Genomic DNA, 22,135 nt, shown 5'->3' with positions numbered 1-22,135 from the left:
TTTTTTTTCATCCATCCGGCTATACTCTATATATTTTGACTGGAGAGTTTAATCCATTTAAAATATTATTTTTTTTTCATTTAAAATATTATTGATAGGTAAGGATTTACAATTGTCATTTTCAAAATTGTTTTCTGGCTGTTTTATAGTTTTCCTTGTTCTTTTCTTTCTTTCTTGCTGTCTTCCTTTGTGATTTGATGAATTTTTTCATACTGGTAAGCTTTGATTCCTTTCTCCCTCTTTTTCTAAGCCTGAGCATTTCTTTAAGAGAAGTTTTAAAATTATCAATTTTATCTCTTTACTTGGTATAAGTCTATTCAGATTTTGCATTTATTCTTGAGTCAGTTTCTATAGTCTGTGTCTTTCTAGGAATTTGTACATTTCATCTAAGTTGTCTACTTTTGTTGACATACAGTTGTTCATAGTATTCCCTTATAATCCTTTTGTTTGCCTAAGATGTCCTTTCATTCCTGATTGTAGCTATAATTGCATTTCAATGACAGATAGTGTATAACTATGGAAACTTGAGATATTTTTATTCAAGAAAACAAATGTCTTTGTAAGATTTCAAAAAGAATAAACTAAAACCCAATAATATCACCTATCTTAATGACCGTTTGTTCCAGCAGTGCTGGAACACAGTGTTTAGGAATTGTCTTATAGACAGGGAAAATTAGAAGGAACATCTCTGTGTGTTGGAATTGCTACCATTGGAGTCTCATGGCATTACCAAAAAAGTCATATCTCTGCTTATAGAGCAGCTAAGAGTTATCTAATAATGTATGGGAATATTTTATGGGCAGAAACAATTTGAAAATAAGATTAAAACTGTCATAATATTCACCACCATCAATAAAATCATGAAGGACAGAATTCACTAACTCTTCATTGCTCTCTTGAGTTGTTTTTAGAAAGGCAGTTAAGAAGAAGAAAGGGAAAATCATGACTTCCCAATTCACGCAAATCATGTAGCAGCTGCTACATGCAGATATGCTAATCATTGAATGTTTAGCTATGGGTTTAAAAAGCTGTTATTTGGAAATGAGCTAGAATATTTAAGAAAATGATAATATAGGTTTAAGGACTTTTATTGACTATGGGATATTCTAGTACATTCAAACTATAACCAGTTGAGGTATCTCCTATTTTTCATACAATTTTACAAATGAAAATTGTCTACTTCTTTTAAATATGGTAAAATCAGATCCTAAATCAGATACCAATCTGAACTCTGCCATAATACTAAAAATCAAATGTTTGTCCCCAAACAGCAGGAGTTCTGGTTGTCTCATTTCAGTTGTGTCTCAACCATAATTCTTTGGGCCATACCAGCTTCCAATGAAGAGTTGTAGAATAAGTAAATGATTAATAGTAGCTGTCTGTCACTAGAGTTCCAGTGTAAACAATAATAATGGAAACCTCCTTTTTGTTGAAGAGGTATCATAGTTCAAAGGCAAAATAACCTCTCCCAGCAGCTATCCAAATCCCCTGAAGGATTAGTCCCCTGAGTGATGAAGCACCCCAATTCAAGGTTCCAAAAACTCAGCCTGTCGGAAATATCAGAGCCTTAAAACAATCACGTTTAAAACACTGTTGTTGTAAGGATTTTCCTTGATTTAAATGTTGTTTCTTTTGGAAAAGGCTTGTTATTTTTCTAAGCAAGTTGGGTCATTGAACTGGGCAAACCGGGGAAAGGGAAGATTAAAGAAGACATTTTAAAAACAGAAACTGTTCACTATTTTGTACATGACTGAGTTTCTGTTGCCTTACATTTAATTTAACCAATAAATGCTTTTTATTAAAAAGAGACAAAATATAATTCAGTGTAAAGAATTCTAATAAGATACTTAGCAAAATGTTGACACCTGCAAACTGGATGATGGGCTTTGAGGGTTTCATTATTCTCTGTTATTACTCGTTTATATTATAGCTATTATAAAACTAAGCTAATGAATAGTGAAGACAAAAGCCAAATAGTTATATCAAGAGTTGCCATTAGGTAGGGTCCTAGGTGGCCATGATAAACTAAAGGTATTTCAAAGTTATGAGGGAATTGAATGTATGGGTAAGAAGAAGAAGCTGACCAGCTTAGGTAGGAGAATGGGACAGTCATTCAGAAAGAGGCAGATGCCTTGCCGAAGGGGAGTGGCCTCTTTTCCTTGTAGATTTTCAGTTCCTGGTTCCTTTGCCCATGGGCCCAGATATACAATAGCTTCTGTCCTTGAATCCCTGTGCCATTACTGATCCCTTTTTGCTTCATGTTTCTCTTTAAAAGTTGATTCCCTTTTTTTTTTTTTTTGAACTGGCTTGAGTCAAACTTCTGTTCCTTCACATCAAAAAGGCATCCTCAAAACAAATGATTATTTGTACCTGTTATAGTCAGAATCTGCCCAAGTGGAGTGGCCCTGCCAATCTTGGGATCAAATGGTGTTTAGCATCTCATGGAGGGTTAGAAGAGATCCTTGTAGGAACTAAATATCAGCCAATCAAAGCCAATTCTATCTCCCCCCGAGGTACAAGTGCACCAGGAGAGAATTAAATGCATTTTAGGGACCATGTTGATCAAAGAAGTCACTGAAGAGTCAAGTTGACCTCCAGGTTGTGTGCTCAACAAATGTTCTTGCCTGAAGTGTTTTACATTCTGAGTGCTCAGTTCAGTTCAGTCACTCAGTTGTGTCCAACTCTTTGAAACCCCAGGGACTGCAGCATGCCAGGCTACCCTGTCCATCATCAACTCCTGAAGCTTGCTCAAACTCACATCCATCGAGTTGGAGATGCCATCTAATCATATCATCCTCTGTCGTTCCCTTCTCCTCCCGCCTTCATCCTTTCCCAGCATCAGGGTCTTTTCCAATGAGTCTGTTCTTCACATCAGGTGGCCAAAGTATTGGAGCTTCAAATTCAGCATCAGTCCTTCCAATGAATATTCAGTACTGCTTTCCTTTAGGATTGACTGGTTTGATCTCCTTGCAGTACAAGGGACTCTTAAGAGTCTTTCCCAACACCACAGTTCAAAATCATCGATTCTTTGGCGCTAAGCTTTCTTTATGGTCCAACTCTCACATCCATACATGACTACTGGAAAAACCATAGCTTTGACTAGATGGACATTTTTTGGCAAGTAATGTCTCTGCTTTTTAATATGCTGGTTAGGATTGTCATAGCTCTTCTTTCAAGGAGCAAACGTCTTTTAATTTCATGGCTGCAATCACCATCTGCAGTGATTTTGGAGCCCAAGAAAAGAAAGTCTCTCACTGTTTCCATTTTTTCCCAATCTATTTGCCATGAAGTGATGGGACCAGATGCCATGATCTTAGATTTTTGAATGTTGAGTTTTAAGCCAACTTTTTCACTCTCCTCTTTCACTTTCATCAAGAGGCTTTTTTAGTTCTTCTTCACTTTCTGCCATAAGGGTGGTGTCATCTGTACATCAGAGGTTATTGATATTTCTCCCAGCAATCTTGATTCCAGCTTATGCTTCATCCAGCCTGGCATTTCTCATAATGTACTCTGTCTATAAGTTAAATAATCAGGGTGACAATTTACAGCCTTGACTTACTCCTTTCCCAATTTGGAACCAGTCTATTGTTTCATGTCTGGTTCTAACTGTTGCTTCTTGACCTGCATACAGATTTCTCAGGAGGCAGGTAGGGTGATCTGATATTCTCATCTCTTGAAGAATTTTCCACAGATTTTTGTGATCCACACAGTCAAAGGCTTTGGTGTATTCAATAAAGGAGAAGTAGATGTTTTTCTAGAAATTTCTTGCTTATTCTATGATCCCCCGGATGTTGGCAATTTGATCTCTGGTTCCTCTGGCTTTTCTAAATCCAGCTTGAGCATCTGAAAGTTCTCAGTTCAGGTACTGTTGAAGCCTGGCTTGGAGAATTTTGGGCATTACTTGGCTAGTGTGTGAGATGAGTGCAATTATGCAGTAGTTTGAGCTTTCTTTGGCATTACCTTTCTTTGGGGTTGGAATGAAAACTGACATTTTCCATTCCTGTGACCACTACTGAGTTTTCCAAATTTGCTGGCATATTGAGTGCAACACTTTCACAGCATCATCTTTTAGAATTTGAAATAGCTCAACTGGAATTCCATCACCTCCACTAGCTTTGTTCATAGTGATGCTTCCTAAGGCCCACTTGACTTCGCATACCAGGATGTCTGGCTTTAGGTGAGTGACCACACCATCGTGGTTATTTGGGTCATTAAGATTTTTTTTGTATAGTTCTTCTATGTATTCTTGCTACCTCTTCTTAAGATCTTCCGATTCTGTTAGGTCCATACTGTTTCTGTCCTTTAATGTGCCCATATTTGCATGAAATGTTCCCTATTTCTTTGCACTGATCACTGAGGAAGCCTTTTTTATCTCTCCTCGGTATTCTTTGGAACTCTGCATTCAGATGAATATATCTTTCCTTTTCTCCTTTGCCTTTGGCTTCTTTTCTTTTCTCAGCCATTTGTAAGGCCTCTTCAGGCAACCATTTTGCCTTTTTGCATTTCTTTTTCTTGGGCATGGTCTTGATCACTGCCTCCTGTACAATGTCATGAACCTCTGCCCATAGTTCTTCAGGTACTGTGTCTATCAAATCTAATCCTTGAATCTATTTGTCACTTCCACTGTATAATTGAAAGGGATTTGATTTAGGTCATATCAGAATGATCTAGTGGTTTTCCCTACTTTCTTCAATTTAAGTCTGAATTTGGCAGTAAGGAGTTCATGATCTGAGCCACAGTTAGCTCCCAGTCTTGTTTTTGCTGACTCTGTAGAGCTTCTCTATCTTTGGCTGCAAAGAATATAATCAATCTGATATTGATATCAACCATCTGGTGATGTCCTTGTATAGAGTTGTCCCTTGTGTTGTTGGAAGAGGGTGTTTGCTATGACCAATGTGTTCTCTTGGCATGACTCTGTTAAACTTTGCCCTGCTTCATTTTGTACTCTAAGACCAAACTTGTCTGTTACACCAGGTATCTCTTAACTTCCAACTTTTTCATTTCAGTCCCCTATAATGAAAAGGACATCTTTTTGAGGTGTTAGTTCTAAAAGGTCTTTAGGTCTTCATAGAACCATTCAACTTCAGCTTCTTCAGCATTACTGGTCAGGGCATAGACTTGGATTACTGTGATATTGAATGGTTTGCCTTGGAAACGAACAGAGATCATTTTGTTGTTTTTGAGATTGCATCCAAGTACTTCATTTCGGACTCTTTTGTTGACTATGAGGGCTATTCCATTTCTTCTAAGGGATTCTTGCCTACAATAGTAGATATATCAGTTCAGTTTAGTTCAGTCGCTCAGTTGTGTCCGACTCTCCGCGACCCCATGAATCACAGCACGCCAGGCCTTCCTGTCCATGGCCATCTAAATTAAATTTACACATTCCGGTCCATTTTAGTTGGCTGATTCCTAAAATGTCGATGTTCACTCTTGCTATCTCCTGTTTAACCACTTCCAATTTACCTTGGGATTACCTTATTCATGGACCTAACATTCCAGGTTCCTATGCAATATTGTTCTCTACAGCATCTGACTTTACTTCCATCACCAGTCACATCCACAAGTGAGCATTATTTTTCCTGTGGCTTTGTCTCTTCATTCTTCTGGAGTTATTTCTCTACTCTTCTCCAGTAGCATATTGGGCATCTACCAACCAGGGGAGTTCATCTTTCACTGTCATTTCTTTTTGTCTTTTCATATTGTTCATGGGGTTGTAAAGGCAAGAATACTGAAGTGGTTTGCCATTCCCTTCTTCAGTGGACCACGTTTTGTCAGAACTGTCCAGAACTCTGAGTGCTACTAGTGCAAGATAATATCCTGTTTGGATAAAGATAAAAGGCTTGGAGAACACCTCCATTTCTTTGCTCTTTAATTTTTACCACAAACAATAAAGGGTTGCTGCTGCTGCTAAGTCACTTCAGTCATGTCTGACTCTTTGTGACTCCAGGGACTGTATCCCACCAAGCTCCTCTGTTCATGGGATTCTAAAGGCATGAATCCTGGAGTGGGTTGTCACACCCTCCTCCAGGGTATCTTCCCGACCCAGCATTTCTAGTCAGGTTGCAATCCAGGAAAGGAGCCAGATAAAGAATTCCAAAGGGGAATGGCAAGAAACCAGTTATTGGAGGAAGTTAGAGCAGAGGTGAAATATAGGACTTAGTGTTCATGGTAGGACAATCCTCAGAGTTGTGGGTACATCAAGGGCACCAAGGGAGAGAGGCCAATTCCACAGCCTCGAGGTAGGAGATCTTGCTTGAGCTTGAAGATGGAAACCTAATCCAGGAAAATCTGAATTGGGAAAGAATACATAATTGTTCTTTGGAGCTGAGAGGAGGGAGAATGTCCCATTTGCTCCAGGAAAGTGAGGGGCTTCCATGTACTTCTTTGGTGAAGGAAGATCATGTACTCACAAAGGAAGGAAGAGATATGACAAAAGTGAATACAAGTACTTGTAAGTTTAAAGGAGAAAATAACAATCAACTATGCCCCAACATGCAGAAAGGGTCATCCTAAAGAATTTATTTTCTTTGTTTCTATGCATTTACTGAGCTGGGATAATATATGTTGATTTTAAGTGTCATTTAATACAGGAATATTCACAAATCACATAATTTAAGAAGAGACATGAGATGATATATAATGTCTGTCCTCAGATGATTTATTGCTTTTCTTCATTAAAAAAGTTCCAATGAGTTAGGTCATTTAACACGAGGCTTAAAGATGCATTAAAATCATTTCTCAAGTTCTTTAGCAATGAAAAAGTTCATTATGTCATTCTATGCAATGCTGCTTTTGTGAAAAGGAGAGAAAAGACCTTTTGTTTAGTAATTTTCTTGGCACAGGGTCTTCATTATGTAATAAACTTAGCCATTGTTAGAAAAATCTGGACAAGAACAGCACCAGTTATTGTTATAAGTGATCATCAAATAAAGTAAGAAATTCCATAGGAACCATAGGTTAAAGGATATGGCTCAAGAAATATGCTTCTTGGTATTGAGAGAAGAATGGGAGCAGTAGAGGAATAGCTAAGCTAATACTTCAGGGTTGTGTCACTTGGGATGCTTTTCACTTGAAGTGACCAAAAAATATGGCTTATTTGTGTTAAATAACAAATACATCTAGTATTACATTGAAGGCCCAGGTGTGGTTAACTCAGCTAATCAGTGATGTCAGCAAGGACCTAGGTTCTTTTCCTCTTCCAACTTTGCCATCCTTCATGTTTTGGCCTGGTCCTCCGGCCAGTTCCTCTCAGTGCTATGTTGTGAGTGCAGCAGTTTCCAGACATGGCAATGACCAAGGAAGATGAACCTGTCTTCTATGAGGTGTCACTTTTTAAAAGTGTGGAAAGGTTTCTAGAAGTTTCTACCTACAGACTTCCATTATGTCTTATTGACCAGGTTTATGTTGTATGTCCATATGTAAATCAATCGCAGACTTGAAGTAGCCCAATCACAGTTTATAACCTGTGTCTGGGGGAAGCTAGCTTTCTTTGAAGATCATGGTTATGTAAAGGGATGGATACAAACAAAATCAGGGTGGTGCTGGAAAGGGAGAAGGAAGGAAGATGTTGGGTAGCAACCAACAAAATCTCTCACAAAGGCCAAGTCGTCTCAGAACTACACAGTGTCCCAGACAACACACGCAATCTTCTGAATTCCCAAACTGTGGTTCCAAACTGTGAAAGGGAGCCCTACTCCTTTGTACATGTGTTGTTAATTTGGATTATTTCATCAATTGGTCAGTATCTGTCTTCAAATAATGCCTAAGAAAAGATCACCGGCTGATCTATTTTCTGAATCCTTGACTATCTGACCATGTCTTTGACTAATATAGGCAACAGTAATCAATAACAACATGGTTAGATACAAATTTCATAGATCACAATCCTTTTCCATCAAAAGTTTGTTCATAGAGTTGCACTGTTTTTCTGGCAGTTAGCATTGCAAAGAAGTCAGAGATTAGACTAATTTCTGCACCTTTGTAAGTAAATTATTATTTTTTTAACCTGAATGCCTGAAAAATTCTTGTCTTTATTCTCTTAATTCACAAATGTGCTCAGGATGCATCTAGATCAATTTTTAAAATTTTACCTAGCACATCATGAGTCTTGTCAGTCTGCATACTCAAGTATTTCTCATAACAAGAAAGCAATTTTCAGTGGTGTCTTTGATTTGTCTCAGTTCCTCTTGTTCTTGTTCTTATCATACTTTTTAGGTTGAATCACGTTTCCTGCCCTCTGAGTCTACCATCTTCTCGCCTATCATTTTATTTCCTCGTTTTTCTTTATATTATAGAAGAATATCTCAGGTGTGGGTTCCAGAACACGAGCTTACTTTTCCACAGGGCTAGTGCTGCTTTTTACTCATTCCAGTGTATGTACTCATGATATATATATTTTTAACATGAAACTGTGTTTTTGGTATTATTGATTTTCTTATTTACCCATCCTAGCTCTCATTGCTGTTCACCTCAGTCCTGTCTTTGCATCCCATCTTTTGTCTCTTTGTGACTATCTGCCCCTCTTTCCTAGAAGCCATGTCTTCTTGAGTCTTTTGGAGGATATTACACAGTTTTCTGAAAAATGTTTTCTGGTTCCCCTGCAGGAGGCCATTTTCAGAGGAATGTTCTTGATCTGATCTTCTTCTGTGTAATGGTTCTTCATGTTTCCAGTGACAGTTTTTTTCTTTTTCTGATTACTCATTTTTGAATGAAAAGAGAAAGAGTTAGTTTCAGATTCACCCACAGACATGATGTGTAGGCTTTATTTGGTTCTATTGATTGGACACTAGTGCAATGATGGAATCTTCTCAGACCTATGAGTTGATGAGAATCGGGTGTCTGCTCAATTCTGATAATTTAACTAGCATTCCTATAGTCAGGTTCTGCTGAGCTGAGTTTCTACCTCTAAGTCTGGGTCTTTGATACCTTCCTCATTGCGTGTTGCTCCTGGGACACTTGTTTATATCACCAGGCACAGCATTTTATTTCTCAGGATTATTCCTTTGAGAACTCAATGAGTCCAACACCCCCGGTCTCATACACTTAGAAATAGTCTCTGAATGAATGTTGAAAGATGGAGGAGGCAAACAATGTTTATATCAGTTTAAAATGTCACACCCACGTGGTAAAGGAATAGCTGCCAGATTTCTTGTGATGTGGACCCCAGGTCTCTATTTAGGGTGATGGAACAGCCAAGAAGAACAAAATCTCATCCTGCTTTCTTTTAAATGGTCAGAGGTCCTCTGTTTCTTGAGCAAAAAGGTCAGACTGATAGCCAGTTATTTCCCCTGATCATTTAAAATTAAGTGCAAATTCCTTCTAGACTTTGGTAACCAGTTTTCTGTTGGTCTCAGCCTTTGGTGGTAAATGTGATTTTTATCTTTCTGTGGCTTCACAAGTACTTTAGAAGAAACTTAGGCAAGTTTCTACCAGGGCAGTTAGTCTGGAGCTGTTTAACATCAGAAGTAAAAGCCAACATTTAGTTGACCCAAACTGGATATGAGCCAACACTGTGCTTGCTGCTAAAAAAAAAAAAAAGGCTACATTAATATGCAAATCAATGTTGGCAGTACTCTTATTACACTCTGCCTTGTATGAGCTGCATCTGGGAGCATTGGGTTCACTTGTGGCCCCTAATGTTGATAAAATCTCAAAAGTTCTTTTGTTCCTGAATCCAATCACATACTGCTTGCCACATGACAGGCAATAGATTGAGAGATGAGTTTGGGGCAGGGAATAGTGACTTTATTTGGAAAGCAAGCAAACCGAGAAGATGGTAGACTCACACCCCAAAGAAGCATCTTGCTTCAGTTAGAATTCAGGCTTCTTTTATACTCAAAGGGGAGGGAGCAAAGGCAAACATTTCCTGATTCTGATCAGCCTCCAGAGTCAATCATAGGCTGGCCTGGTCAGGATGTTTCCTGTGAGCTAAACAAAGGTATTTTAACTTAATGCTTGTTACCTGGCAGGCAGGGTTCTCAGAGATGGGCCATTATGTCTAATGTAAGCTTATAGGCCACATCTCTTTAGTGATTAACTTGTAATAGAATACAAAAGGTTCTTCCCATTACACCTTGCTGAATAAGAGCAAGTTCAAAAGTAAATGAATAGGATGCTAAAAGCCTATGTATCATGTTGAGGGAGTGTCTTGCTTAGTCGCTTAGTTAACTTTGAAAAAGAGGTGATGTGGATGGGGAATGGGGAAGACCTGTTAACTGCAATAAGATATTTCAACAGTGGTAATATGGACAAGGGATTATATTTATTCTGGTTTGCTCCAAAAATGCAGAACAAAGGTCAGCTGGAAGAAGTTACAAAATAGTGGATTTGGCTCAACATAAGGTTGATTGGCAGTAAAGTGGACACCACATAAGTTAAGCTGTGAAACACCTGGCTGCTTCACAGGCGGTTTCACAGCCAAGATCCTGGCTGATCACCCAATAGAGGAGGCTGTGGGAGAAACTCTGATATTGGGTGGGATATTGGGTAATTGGATGGACCTGTGATCCATATTTTAATGATCTTGGTTTTGGAGTTTTGCCCTTGAGGTTTCTGGTTTTTTTGATTGGTTGAGTGACTCTGCTTCTCCCACAAGGAAAATGTTGAACTGTGAGAACTCAGCTGCTCCAAATATTGGGCTCCATCCAGACAAGTCAAGGACCCAAGAGAGGCAAGGTCCGCTTTCTCCTGTCCTCTACAGCTCCCAGCGCACACAGTAGCAGAGACTACTTTAGAAGCGGGACCAAGCTTCTGTCAGGAAAAGTGGGGAGTGGAAGCAAACAGGTGGGTCCTCTGTCATCTCATGCAGTCCTCACCACCACCCTGGGAGGTCACCTCCTGGACAAAGGACTGGAGACCAAGGAGTCTAGACAACTTACCAAGAACAAGAAGATATTCATTCATGGAGTCAACGGAGGCCTCAGAGTTTTGACATAAGAGGGGCTCAGGGGTAACAACCATGTTGAATGAACACCTGGAGACTTACCCTAAAGCTGCGTTTGCCTCTTTTGCATTTTCTAATGATGCATTTAGTCACATTTTGCAGGATGGATATGTGTGTCACTATTTTCATTTTGTCTCTGGGGTGGCTTGCGGGGGTCAGATGACAATGAGGATAGAGCCCCCGCATCCCACCCTTGGGCACATCCCACCCTTGGCATCATGTGGAGCAAGTCAAGACCGGAACCCTGGTCTGATTCCAAAGCTCAGGCTGACCTCATGGTGAGCAGAAAACCACTTTAAATGTTCCTGGGGATTTGTTTTGTTTTGTTTTTGTATTTCATTTAAACTAATATAACTAAATAAGGCAGGCGAAAGCAGACCGCACAGTTTGGCCTGTTTTCCTGCAGACTCCCCAAATACAGAAAGCCGGCTGGAGGCTGGCCTGTCTTAACTCCTGCTCAGCACTGGCCCCTGCCCCCACTGGCCCCTGCCTCTGACCTGCAGGTGCTGTGCGCCCTCCACCTCTGGTTGCAACACACGCAGGAGGACCCCCACCTGCTGCTTCCCAGGCAGGACACTGCAGTCAGTCTGGGTCAAGACTAGAATTCTTTCTTTCCTTTCCTCTTACAAACAAAAATTCCTCCCGTTTGTCCTGTTGGGCTCGCAGTCCCAGATGCGTCCCAGGAGTTGGTTCCTGTAAAGCAGCCCAGTCGAGGGGCTCTTCTACTGCATTACATAATGGCAGGGTTCACGTCACTTTTCCATTGGCTTTGGACTGTGCTGTGTAGTCCTTTGGGGATGTTCTGAAGTTCATGCTCCTTCAGAGCCAGGAGAGAGAAGCCCAGCAGCAAAACAAGTGGAAAGAAAGTGAATACTGGCCACGTGATCTTGGGTCGTCCCTGAAATGCCTGCCTGTGTCTGTAATTTGTTTCTGGAAGGTTGTGAACAGTCTTCTTAATGCTAGGTCTGATGTTTTTTGCCCTGCTTATCAATCCTCTTCTCCTGTCGTTTGACATTTAACACCCCTGACACTTCTTTTCTGCTCAAGTTTGCTCCTCCCTTGGTTTCTCTAACACTGTGCTTTGGGAGTTTGCCTTCAATTTCTCTAATCACTCATCTTCTTTCCTTAGCTGAATATTCTACTTCTCTATCCCCTTTGCCCTGACATTCCCTAAGAGCCCTTGTTGTTGGCCAAACTTCAATAACAAAATAATTCCCAAAACTATAATGACCCAGTCACAAAAGAAGCCTAGCTCTTACTCACATTTTAGTGCACAATGGCTTTTCCTATTTCCAGGTGGACTTCCCCTACCCAGGGCCCCAGGATCCTTCCATTCGATGACCTCACCATCGCCCTCAATGTTACCTGCATCCCACCAGCCAAAGGGGAAAAAGAGAATGGAGAAGGCATATCTGTTTTAAGACTTTTGCCTGGAAGTGACTTCTGCTCATTCTCTGTAGGAGAGAACTAATCATATGGCCAGTTCTAGATGCAAGGGGAGTTGGAAAATATAGTTCATGGCTGGGAAGCCCCTTCCCCAGCAACAACTCTATGCTATGAAGGAGAAATGGATTGGGGAGGAATATTGCCATCTCTGCCAAAAGACTTTTGTATTCTCACAAGACTCTCACCCTTGATGAACTCATCCATTTTCAGGGTTTCCATCTTTATCTCAGCATTAGTGACTTCTAAATCTTTGTTTCCAGTATCAATCACACCGAGAAGTCTAGTCTTGTATCTCCAACTTCCTCCTAAACTTCAGCCTCCCTTCCCTAAACTTAACATCTTTCCCCATCCAGAGCTGGCTCTCAGTCTGGTCCTCCTTAGTTCTGTCCATGGATCACCACTCTTCTGGCATCACCTATAATTCTTGCCTTTTCTCCAGACTCCATATCTAGTGCACCTCTGAAGTGTCACTGATTTGTCCTTTTTCCTAACTCCAGTCTCTCCCTCTTTTCTGATCTATTTAGAGTGCTAAATAGGCTAATCTTTCTAAAACACTTTTATTATATCGCTGCCAAGAACCTCTCCTTAAGAACCTATGATTCCTTTCTGCCACTTTAGAAATGTGGAAGAGTTTTAAATAGTAGCAAACTATAAATAAGACAGCTTGTTAGGCATAACAGTTATTTCTTAATCTGAAGGGCAAGTTAAGTTCAATGTGATGAGGTATAACAAGTAACAGACAAGGAAGCAAGAAATCATGATTCTAGCTCACCCTCCATCTCTAACCCAATCTCTGAGCTTCAGTTATTTGTTTTATAAAATTAAGAAAGTATTATAGCATCTCCCAATTCATCCCACTTTCTCCTTCTCCCCACCCCCCATCCACGTGTCCATTCTCTTACGTCTGCATTTCTATTCCTGCCCAGGAAGATTAGAATTGACATATATACACTACCATGTGTAAAATAGCTAGCTAGTGGGAACCTGCTATAAAGCACAGGAAGCTCGGCTTGATGCTCTGTGACGACCTAGAGGGGTGGGGCAGGGTGGATGGGAGGGAGGTCCAAGAGAGTGGGAATATATGCATATAGAGAGCTGGTTCACTTTGTTGCACAGCAGAAACTAACACAACATCGTAAAGCAATTATCCTCCAATTAAAAAAACACAAGAATCATCTTTCTTGTCTAAAATCTGTGGGCTAGGATAGATCTCCTTCAGTTCCTTCCAGCATAAGGATTACACTAGGACTGATGATTTTAAAAAGGCAAATTTTCCTGCCTATTTTTTAAGACCCTCCAAAATTGGACCCCACTTTCTCTCTCCAACCCACACTGCCTAGACACTTCCTCTGCTCCCTCAGGTTGTTTTCTCTCACCATCCCAGGTTTGCTGAGTGGAGCTGGACCCAGTGTGTACCATGCTGCTCCATCCAGAATCTCCTTCCTTTCCCCTCTGCCCATCCAAGTCCCACCCATTCTCCAGGCTCCATCAGGAGCCAACTGGGCTACCAACTGGAGGAACAGAGGCATTTAGAAGGACATGACCACCCACCTGGCTCTGCCACTTTAAGAGTTTAGTGACCTCAGTAACACATGGAAAGTTTGCTTTGTGCAATCCCATCACTACATACCTTAGTCCTATTAATATAATTGCTTCATGAGTTAGTTTTGTTTCCCTGGCTAACTATCCAGCTGGTTGGATTAATTGATGATTAATAGATTGAGTCAATCAGCAAGATTTGCATAAAGTTGAACAATATTAAGTTGCTGATATTGGACTCCTTTTGACCTACAGAAAAACAGCAATTTTCCATGTAAACCGAATCAAGTACTCTAAAAATATTTGTTATTCTTTCCACTCAACTAGGTCAAATCCTCCAAGGCAGACAAGCCAACATATGAGAGTAAGAGTTGAAATCACTGTGGACTTAATTGGCGCGTTTTCCTTCAGTGGTCATTGTCTGTGCTGTGATTTAGGGGAAAGAGATACCCGTAGCTGGGAAAGATTGAAGTCAGGAGGAGAAGGGAGAGGCAGAGGATAAGATGGTCAGATAGCATTACTGACTTAATGGACATGAAGTTGAGCAAACTCCAGGAGACAGTGGAGGACAGAGGAGCCTGGCATGCTGCCATCCATGGGGTTGCAAAGAGTAAGACATGACTTAGCAACTGAACAACAACAAAAAGCTACCCCCAGAGGGATGGCACATTGTAAGCAGTGGCTCCCCACCTTGGACGCTTGGTCCTAAGGGCACAGAGCAGCAGGTGGCTCCAAATTGTGTGAAAGGATTAGAGTTCACGCTGTAGCTCTGTCTGAGGTGGGTTTATCTGCACCAGACTGATGGGTCATGGTATTTGGAAGAACAGATTTGAGACCCAGGTTTTGGTAACTGAGCATCCCTACCTTAACTTTTCATAAGGAAACCAGAGTCACTGGAGCCAAGTCCTTAGGAATCCAGGTCCTTTCTTTGTTTCCTTCCTATCCCTAGAATTCTGTCTTTGTCAGAACTATAACATGGCCACTGTACAGTGCATAAAGGGTTTTGTTTTTGTTTTTTTGATGGAGCAAAGGTGTTTTATTCAAGGTTGTGTAGGTATATATACTGTCTTGCTGCTGCTGCTGCTGCTGCTAAGTCACTTCGTGTCCGACTCTGTGTGACCCCATAGACGGAAGCCCACCAGGCTCCCCCGTCCCTGGGATTCTCCAGGCAAGAACACTGGAATGGGTTGCCATTTCCTTCTCCAATGTGTGAAAGTGAAAAGTGAAAGTGAAGTCGCTCAGTCGTGTCCAATCCTTAGCGACCCCATGGACTGCAGCCTACCAGGCTCCTCCATCCATGGATTTTCTAGGCAAGAGTACTGGAGTGGCTTGCCATTTACAAGATAGCTATTTTCAGCAGAGATAAAATCAAAACTTACAAGTTATCAAGGAAACATGAGGTCATCCATATGAAAGAGAGAGGGTTGTAAATAATCACTTTTACTATATGGTTCATAAAAAGGAAGAGGGTACTTATCACCATATAGAAAAACTAACGAAGGAAATGTCTGAATTACTCAGCCCCCGGGAATGGCTTGCCTCTCCTCTTAATTCCTGAATATTCAGGAATTAATAAGGAACAGAGAATTCCTGACAGATTCAAAACAGCACACAGGAAACCTCCTGTTAGACGCTTCCTGACAATTCCCCCTATTTTATTATATTTGTAAAAAAAAAAAAAAAAGGTCCTGACCAAATGCGTTTGGTTAGTATTAACCAACCTTATGACAGTGACAACAAATTTAATTATCAAGACAATCACCGAAGTTACAATTCCAGACCCGATGCTGTGGGTAATACTTTGAAACTATCTTCGTGGGTCTAGCCCGGATAATTTGTTCAACTAAAGTTTTCAAATTAGTGGAAGAGGGCAGACGTTTAAAAAAAGTTTTAAAGATTTCCTTTTGCAGTAATTGTACATTCAGAGAGGCATTATCATGTACATTTTGTAAATGAAATTTGATTTGTTCCCAGCTGTAGACACTATGATTGAATTGAACAGGAGTAACACAAAATTGAGTAGCTTAAAGAAATAGAGGAGTTAAGACAAGTATATAGTTTGCAATTAATACAAGTTACAGAACGTAAAGTCTTATTAAATTGTAAATTTCCTATGGCTATAACAAAAGGGAGTGGGACACAGGCCTGTATAAAATATGACTGATTATAGCGAAAGAAATAGTTACTATGACCATGACAGTTCTCTGTGAAATGTCCGGTCCAAGTTCCAAATTTTTCCGGTGCTCGCACCAAGTTTCCAAATGTCCCATTGTTCAGGCCCACTCTGTTTATCGAGGATGATCCTAGGATGAGGTGGGGCTAGTCCACTGTCAAGCCACCCAAGAAGTCCTTTGTCATGGTAATGTTCCATCGTAGTGTCAGTGACCTTTCATATCACACACAGTGTCCTTAACATCATCTGAGCAGTCAGATAACCACATACCATGGGGTCCCCAATCAACAATTGTATGATTAGCCACAAACATTAATTTTCTTGATATGGTTTGACATTTGTCGCAAGGAACAGGAGTATATGTAAAGTTTTTATAAGGAAACCCTTTGCATAATGTACTTTGTTCTTTCCCTAACTCTTTCCCTAAAGTCTCAGTAGTATAAACATGGTTCACAGACAAAGAAAGAGCAGTAAATAGTCTAAGCAACTTCTGAAAATCCTTTTTGGGAGGCAGGGCGAAAGCCCAAGTTTGTCGGCTGACGTTTACGCTTAATTCTGCTGGGCCCATGCACAAGGGAAGGATATCATAGCCTAAAGAAATATTAGTTTTCCCTCCTCCCCAGAGTGTGAGGGCCCTTTAATGTTCTAGGGAGAAGGCATATGTATAGAGTCATTAATTGAAATGATTGGTTCTCTGTTTATAGGACTACCTGTAATAGAGGGGGGTTGGGTATGTAAACCCAGTAAGTATGATTAGTCAGAGGCAATGCGTGGCGGCTGGGCATTGCCAGGAAAATGTATTCAGGACTCCTGCTTGGCATAGGCTGTCCTCACTTATCTCCAGAGAAAGAGTTTTGCTGGCCCCATTGCCCTCTTCCCTCCTGGCCCCCATCCATCAGGTAGGATGTTTTTCTGAGCAGCTTTGCCTGATGAGTGGAGGAAGTCCTCCTATTGATAGGAGGGTAGCAAGGGCTAGGGCGGTTATGATGGGTGCTTTGCTTCATGTGTGTGATAGTGATAGGGTAGTGGTAGTTGAGTTAGCTATAAATAATAGGAATATGGTGGAAGTTATAATAATGTAAATAATTAGGTGTAGTAGTGTTATAGTGGGATTATATGGTAAAATTGCTGTTATTCAGCCTATGTGGGCAATTGATGAATAGGCTATAATTTTTCGTAATTGGGTTTGGTTTAGTCCTCCTCAACCCCCGATTATAACTGATAGAATTGATAGGGTTAGTGTGTCTATGAGCCCCTCTAGGCAGTGCTCAGGGAACGGTGGCACCACATATGTGGTCACTAACATCAGCACACTGAGAAGTAAGGGGACTCTGGACCAAGTCCATCTGCTTTGTCTCTCAAGATCCCAAACCAGACAATCCAACAATCTGGCAATAACACGGTGCTTTGAAGAGACTGTGAGTCCCGAGTGGGGGGGGTGCCTTGGGATGTGCCATTACCATGAGGTGGGGGACCACTCCCGGTTACTTGCAGATCCCCCGGGAGTCAGAGCACAGTGACCTCTGGAGCTCTGGAATCCCACAACACATGCAGCCACTTATCACCATATACCTTCACCAAACATGACAGGCATACAAAACTGCCTTCCCTACTCCATTTAAATTCAGAGCCTGAGAGGGGGTTGCTATGGGGTCAGGATTTTAGAGTCTTGCCTTTTTATCTTTTTTTCAGGAGGATTTTGTTTGCTGGCAAAGATCTTAAGGTCAGAGAGTTCACAGCAAGGATCCACGTTTGCAGGTAACAATGAAACTGACATGGCCTAAAAATGACAAAAGTAAGAAGTGGAGCAAGTGATTTCATTACATATATTAGGAAAAAGCAAAGGTTAGATATGACTTTGTAATGCATGGAATAATCTGCTAATTTTGGATGACCACACCACCCATCCTTATACTCCCTTTCTAGGAAGCAATAATTAAAAATGTTTTTGAGGACTACTATGTCTCAGGGTCTGTTCTAAGTACTTTTCAAGTATTAGATCACTTATTCCCCACAATGGCCTATTGAAAGAATTACTATCATTATTTTTGTCTTATCAATGAGAAAACTGAAGTTCAGAGAGATTAAGTAACTTGCCCAGCGTCATGGAGCAAGTAAACTGCAGATTTGAACCCAGGCAGTTGTCACTTCAGTGCACATTTACCAACCACACTGCGTCTCTAAAGTAAGGCCTTCAAGGCCTTGGCCAAGTACTCTAAAACCTTGCTTTCTGTTTCTCTTCTCCCACTACGCAAGCAACAGTAGCAGGGTCTACATATAAAATATACCTATGACTGAGCCAATAAATAAATGCAAGACTTACCAGCAGAGGCAAGCTTTTTCTAAGAACCCCTTTGATGTTATATCTAAAATATTTGCCCTTCTTACTGCAATAGCCCAAGGCCAGTGACTCATTCAAGACTCAGTTCTCTCCTTTCCTCTCAAGGACATACTCCCTACACTTCCCATCTTAATTTCTTTCTGAGCTCCTGCACAAAAATTGAATTTCAACTTAATTTTTAAATAATTTTGCTGATCACATCGATCACCACCCACAATTACAGTGGGAAAGGCTACTCACCAGCCCCCAAGTCAGCAGGGAGGACTCAAGTTGTGGATTACAGCTGACAGTGTTTCAGTGAAAATGTTTTAGATCTTTATTGTCTTATAAACAATGTGTGGGAGTTGTGGCTCTTCTTCCCATTGCTGAGGTAGGGAAACTGAGGGGCACTGGTGTGGCTGCTATGGGTTGAGCCTGGGGGGTCTCCTGAATCTGGTCCAGGATGCTGACTGCAGGCCATTGTCTCCCTGCTGTGGGTGTCCTCAGGACTTCCTGGACATCTTGTTGCTGTTGTTCAGTCGCTAAGTCATGTCTAGCTCTTTGTGACCCCGTGAACTGCAGCCTGCCAGGCTCCTTTGCTGTCTCCTGGAGTTTGCTCAGATTCATGTCTTTTGAGTCAGTGATGCCATCTAACCATCTCATCCTCTGCTGCCCCCTTCTCCTTTTGCCTTCAATCTTTCCCAGCATCAGGGTCTTTTCCAGTGAGTCAGTTCTTGGCATCAGATGGCCAAAGCATTGGAGTTTTTGCTTCAGAATCAGTCCTTTCAATGAATATTCAGGGTTTATTTCCTTTAGGATTGACTGGTTTGATCTCCTCGCTGTCCAAGGGACTCTCAAGAGTCTTCTCAAACACCACAATTTGGAAGCATCAATTTTTTGATGCACAGACTTCTATATGGTCCAACTTTCTCATCTGTACCTTCTCCTTAAGTCCTGCAAGCCATCACTTGCCCTGGCAGAGGGACACTGCCAAGTTCTGCTTTTGCAGAGGAAGGGAGGCAGTGGTTTCCTTGTTCATGAACTCCTTCATTCATCCTGATCTTTTGGCTGTATGGTGGGGCCAGAAAGTGAGGCCAGTCCAAGGTGGTGCTGGAGTTTCTTGAGCCTCTGGGATTCCCTTATGGGCTCAGAAACAGAGCAATCTACTAGGTCAAAAGCTTGTCTACCAAGCGCCTACAACTGAGGCCTAGCCCAGATGACATGGGCCTCTGCCAGGTCCCTCAGATGCTTAGGGTGGGTCCAAGGAACACTGAAAAGGAGCCAGCGAGTTCCCAGTCAGGTCCACACCCATAATTCCCGGAGTCGAGTGACTCAGGGTGTCAGAAGATACCTCAGAGCTAACTCATCCCTCCCCCATTCCACCCCCCACCAAGGAAAGGGTGTTTCACATGAAGGGCTCTGTCACCTGTGAGCTGGAAATAAGCTTTCACTTTTATCCTGGGGTTTGCAGTAGGAATTGGCATTCTGCTACCCTGTTTCCAACCAGAATATAGTGACGTTACCACATTCGTGAAGACTTCTTTGTGGGGGGGGGGGTCATGGTATCCTTGACCACCCTCTCCTCTTAGCCAACTTTTGACTTATTAACTGAAGAAGAAAGAAGGGTAGTATGTGGGATCTTGGATAATAGGGATGTCTACACAGCCCAGAGGTGTGCCAGTGGGAGATGGTGGACACGGTTCTTGGTCACATACTGTAGGTGTGTGCACTTGGCTGATACTCAGTCCAGGGGCCTTTCCTGATCTCCATTCCTTGTGCTCTGATACAGGTGAGGTCTGGAACTTTAAGCTGAATAGTGAGTTCTGTTCCAGCCCACATGTGACACAGCCCCTGAATGAGAAACTGCCTTCCTTAGGGGGTGATTTAGCACCAGAGTATCTTCTGAAGCCCTGAGTCAAAACTCTACTCCAAGCCTCAGCCATGGGGATCTTAGAAGATGTGCTTTTAGATTTAGCTGAGATCAGGCTGAGTGTTAATGAGAACAAGAGTGTAGACCATCTGTTCAGAGCACATGCTGATGTTCACAGACATTCCCTGTAGGAACTTCTCAAGTGGAGGAACAAAGGCTGAGTGCCAACAGGACCCCAGCAGTTCCATGCTCTCCAAAACTATCATTATTTATATGCAGGCATGCTAAGTCACTTCAGTCATGTCCAACTCTTTGTGACCACATGGACTGTAGCCTACCAGGCTCCTCTGTTCGTGGGATTCTCCAGGCAAGAATACTGGAGTGGGTTCCCATGCTCTCCTCCAGGGGATCTTCCCAACTCTGGGATCGAACCCACAACTCCTGAGCCTTCTGCATTCCAGGAGGATTCTTTATCACTGACCCACCAGGGAAGCCCTCATTATTTATATATTTATATATAAAATTATAGATGGTTACCTGTTCTGAGGTGGGTACTCCAGGGCACAAATTTGGAAAACAAGCACACAACTTTTAAGAAGCTTCTCATCTGTCATACATATGTGCCTATATTTGACTCACAGTATAAGTTTACTGCTGTATTTTTATTATATTATTAGATCATGAGTTAATGGAAATATCGATCTCTAGGGAAAATGATAGGGACAGAGTAGGTGATTAAATAGTTAATCCTACTAGGGGATTGTAAAAAGAAAAATATGGAAGACCCCTGTAAGTTAATGATTACTCAAGAAAGCAGGTTTACTTAACCACAAAACCAAGCAGGCCTGCTTAGCAACAAAACCATGCAATAGAAGCAAGGGACATGCCCCCAAACAATGAAACAATGGTGGCATAAGACATAACATCCTGCCCAGTGAGTTCAGTAAGTTAGGACATGCTCTCTATACACATAAAAAACAATAATTTGTGGACCTAGCTTGATTTTGTAGGAACAAGAAAACTCCCCTGCCCAACCTGAAGGAGGAATTGATGATGGAAACATGACATCTACTGAAGAAAGACAAAGAAGATCTCCCCCACTTCCCCACTTGTCCTTTGATTGTAAAACTGGAGCCAAGTAAGTTCCTGGAGCATGGCATCCTCTCGCCTGCCCACTTGTCAGCCTCACAAACATCCTTTTCTAATAAATCAGTTTTAATCTATCACTTTGCGTCTCACTGAATTCTTTTTGTGCTGAGACATAAAGGAGGATTGGGAGCTTTTCAGAGACCCCCAAAACGCCACCCCATGGTTCCAAAATGATAAGGTAAGTTATGGTACACCCATAAATGAAACAATCTGTAGCCACTAAGGGATTTCTCTGGTGGTTCAGATGGTAGAGTGTCTGCCTGCAATGGAGGAGACCTAGGTTCAATCCCTGGGTCAGAAAGATCCCCTAGAGCAGGGAATGGCAACTCACTCCAGTATTCTTGCCTAGAGAATTCCATGGACAGAGGAGCCTGGCAAGCTAATCAGACTGATAACATAAAGAGGTATTTATGGTATTTTGCTAAGTAAGAGAAGCAGGCTAAAATTCTATATGAAGTAAATTTTGAACCCCCTCTCTTATAAACCCAATATAAAGCAATGTTTTATATAAACATATGTATATGTATATATTGAAAAATATTAAACTCTTATATACCAGGATTTATGTTATCTTACTTATTTTTTTCCTACATTGATTATATAATAATTTGATAATTTTTAAAATGTCCAGCCTGATGAACTCATGTTTGAGCTTTCCAGAGAGATGGGCTGCAGACTAAAGCAAGAAAGATT

General features: G+C 41.3%; 1 long non-coding RNA gene across 3 annotated transcripts in view; it reads left to right on the top strand.

The window, feature by feature from the left end:
- LOC129540890 (uncharacterized) overlaps positions 1-21,534 on the top strand; it is a 52,063-nt gene extending 30,529 nt beyond the window's left edge. Inside the window, exons 3-5 of one of the 3 annotated variants that reach the window (XR_016037218.1) lie at positions 10,598-10,785; positions 17,796-17,861; positions 21,304-21,534. This is a non-coding gene — a long non-coding RNA (uncharacterized LOC129540890). Of the gene's footprint in view, positions 1-10,597; positions 10,786-17,795; positions 17,862-21,290 lie in introns of all 3 variants that reach the window. The other 2 variants (XR_008682722.2, XR_016037217.1) reach the window with 2 other exon arrangements.
- The last annotated feature ends 601 nt before the right edge of the window (positions 21,535-22,135 follow it).

Source organism: Moschus berezovskii, chromosome 4 (assembly GCF_049115385.1).
Source record: "Moschus berezovskii isolate FMDL1 chromosome 4, NW_MosBer_1.0, whole genome shotgun sequence".
Taxonomy (NCBI): domain Eukaryota; kingdom Metazoa; phylum Chordata; class Mammalia; order Artiodactyla; family Moschidae; genus Moschus; species Moschus berezovskii.
This window is presented reverse-complemented; position numbering and strand designations above follow the sequence as displayed.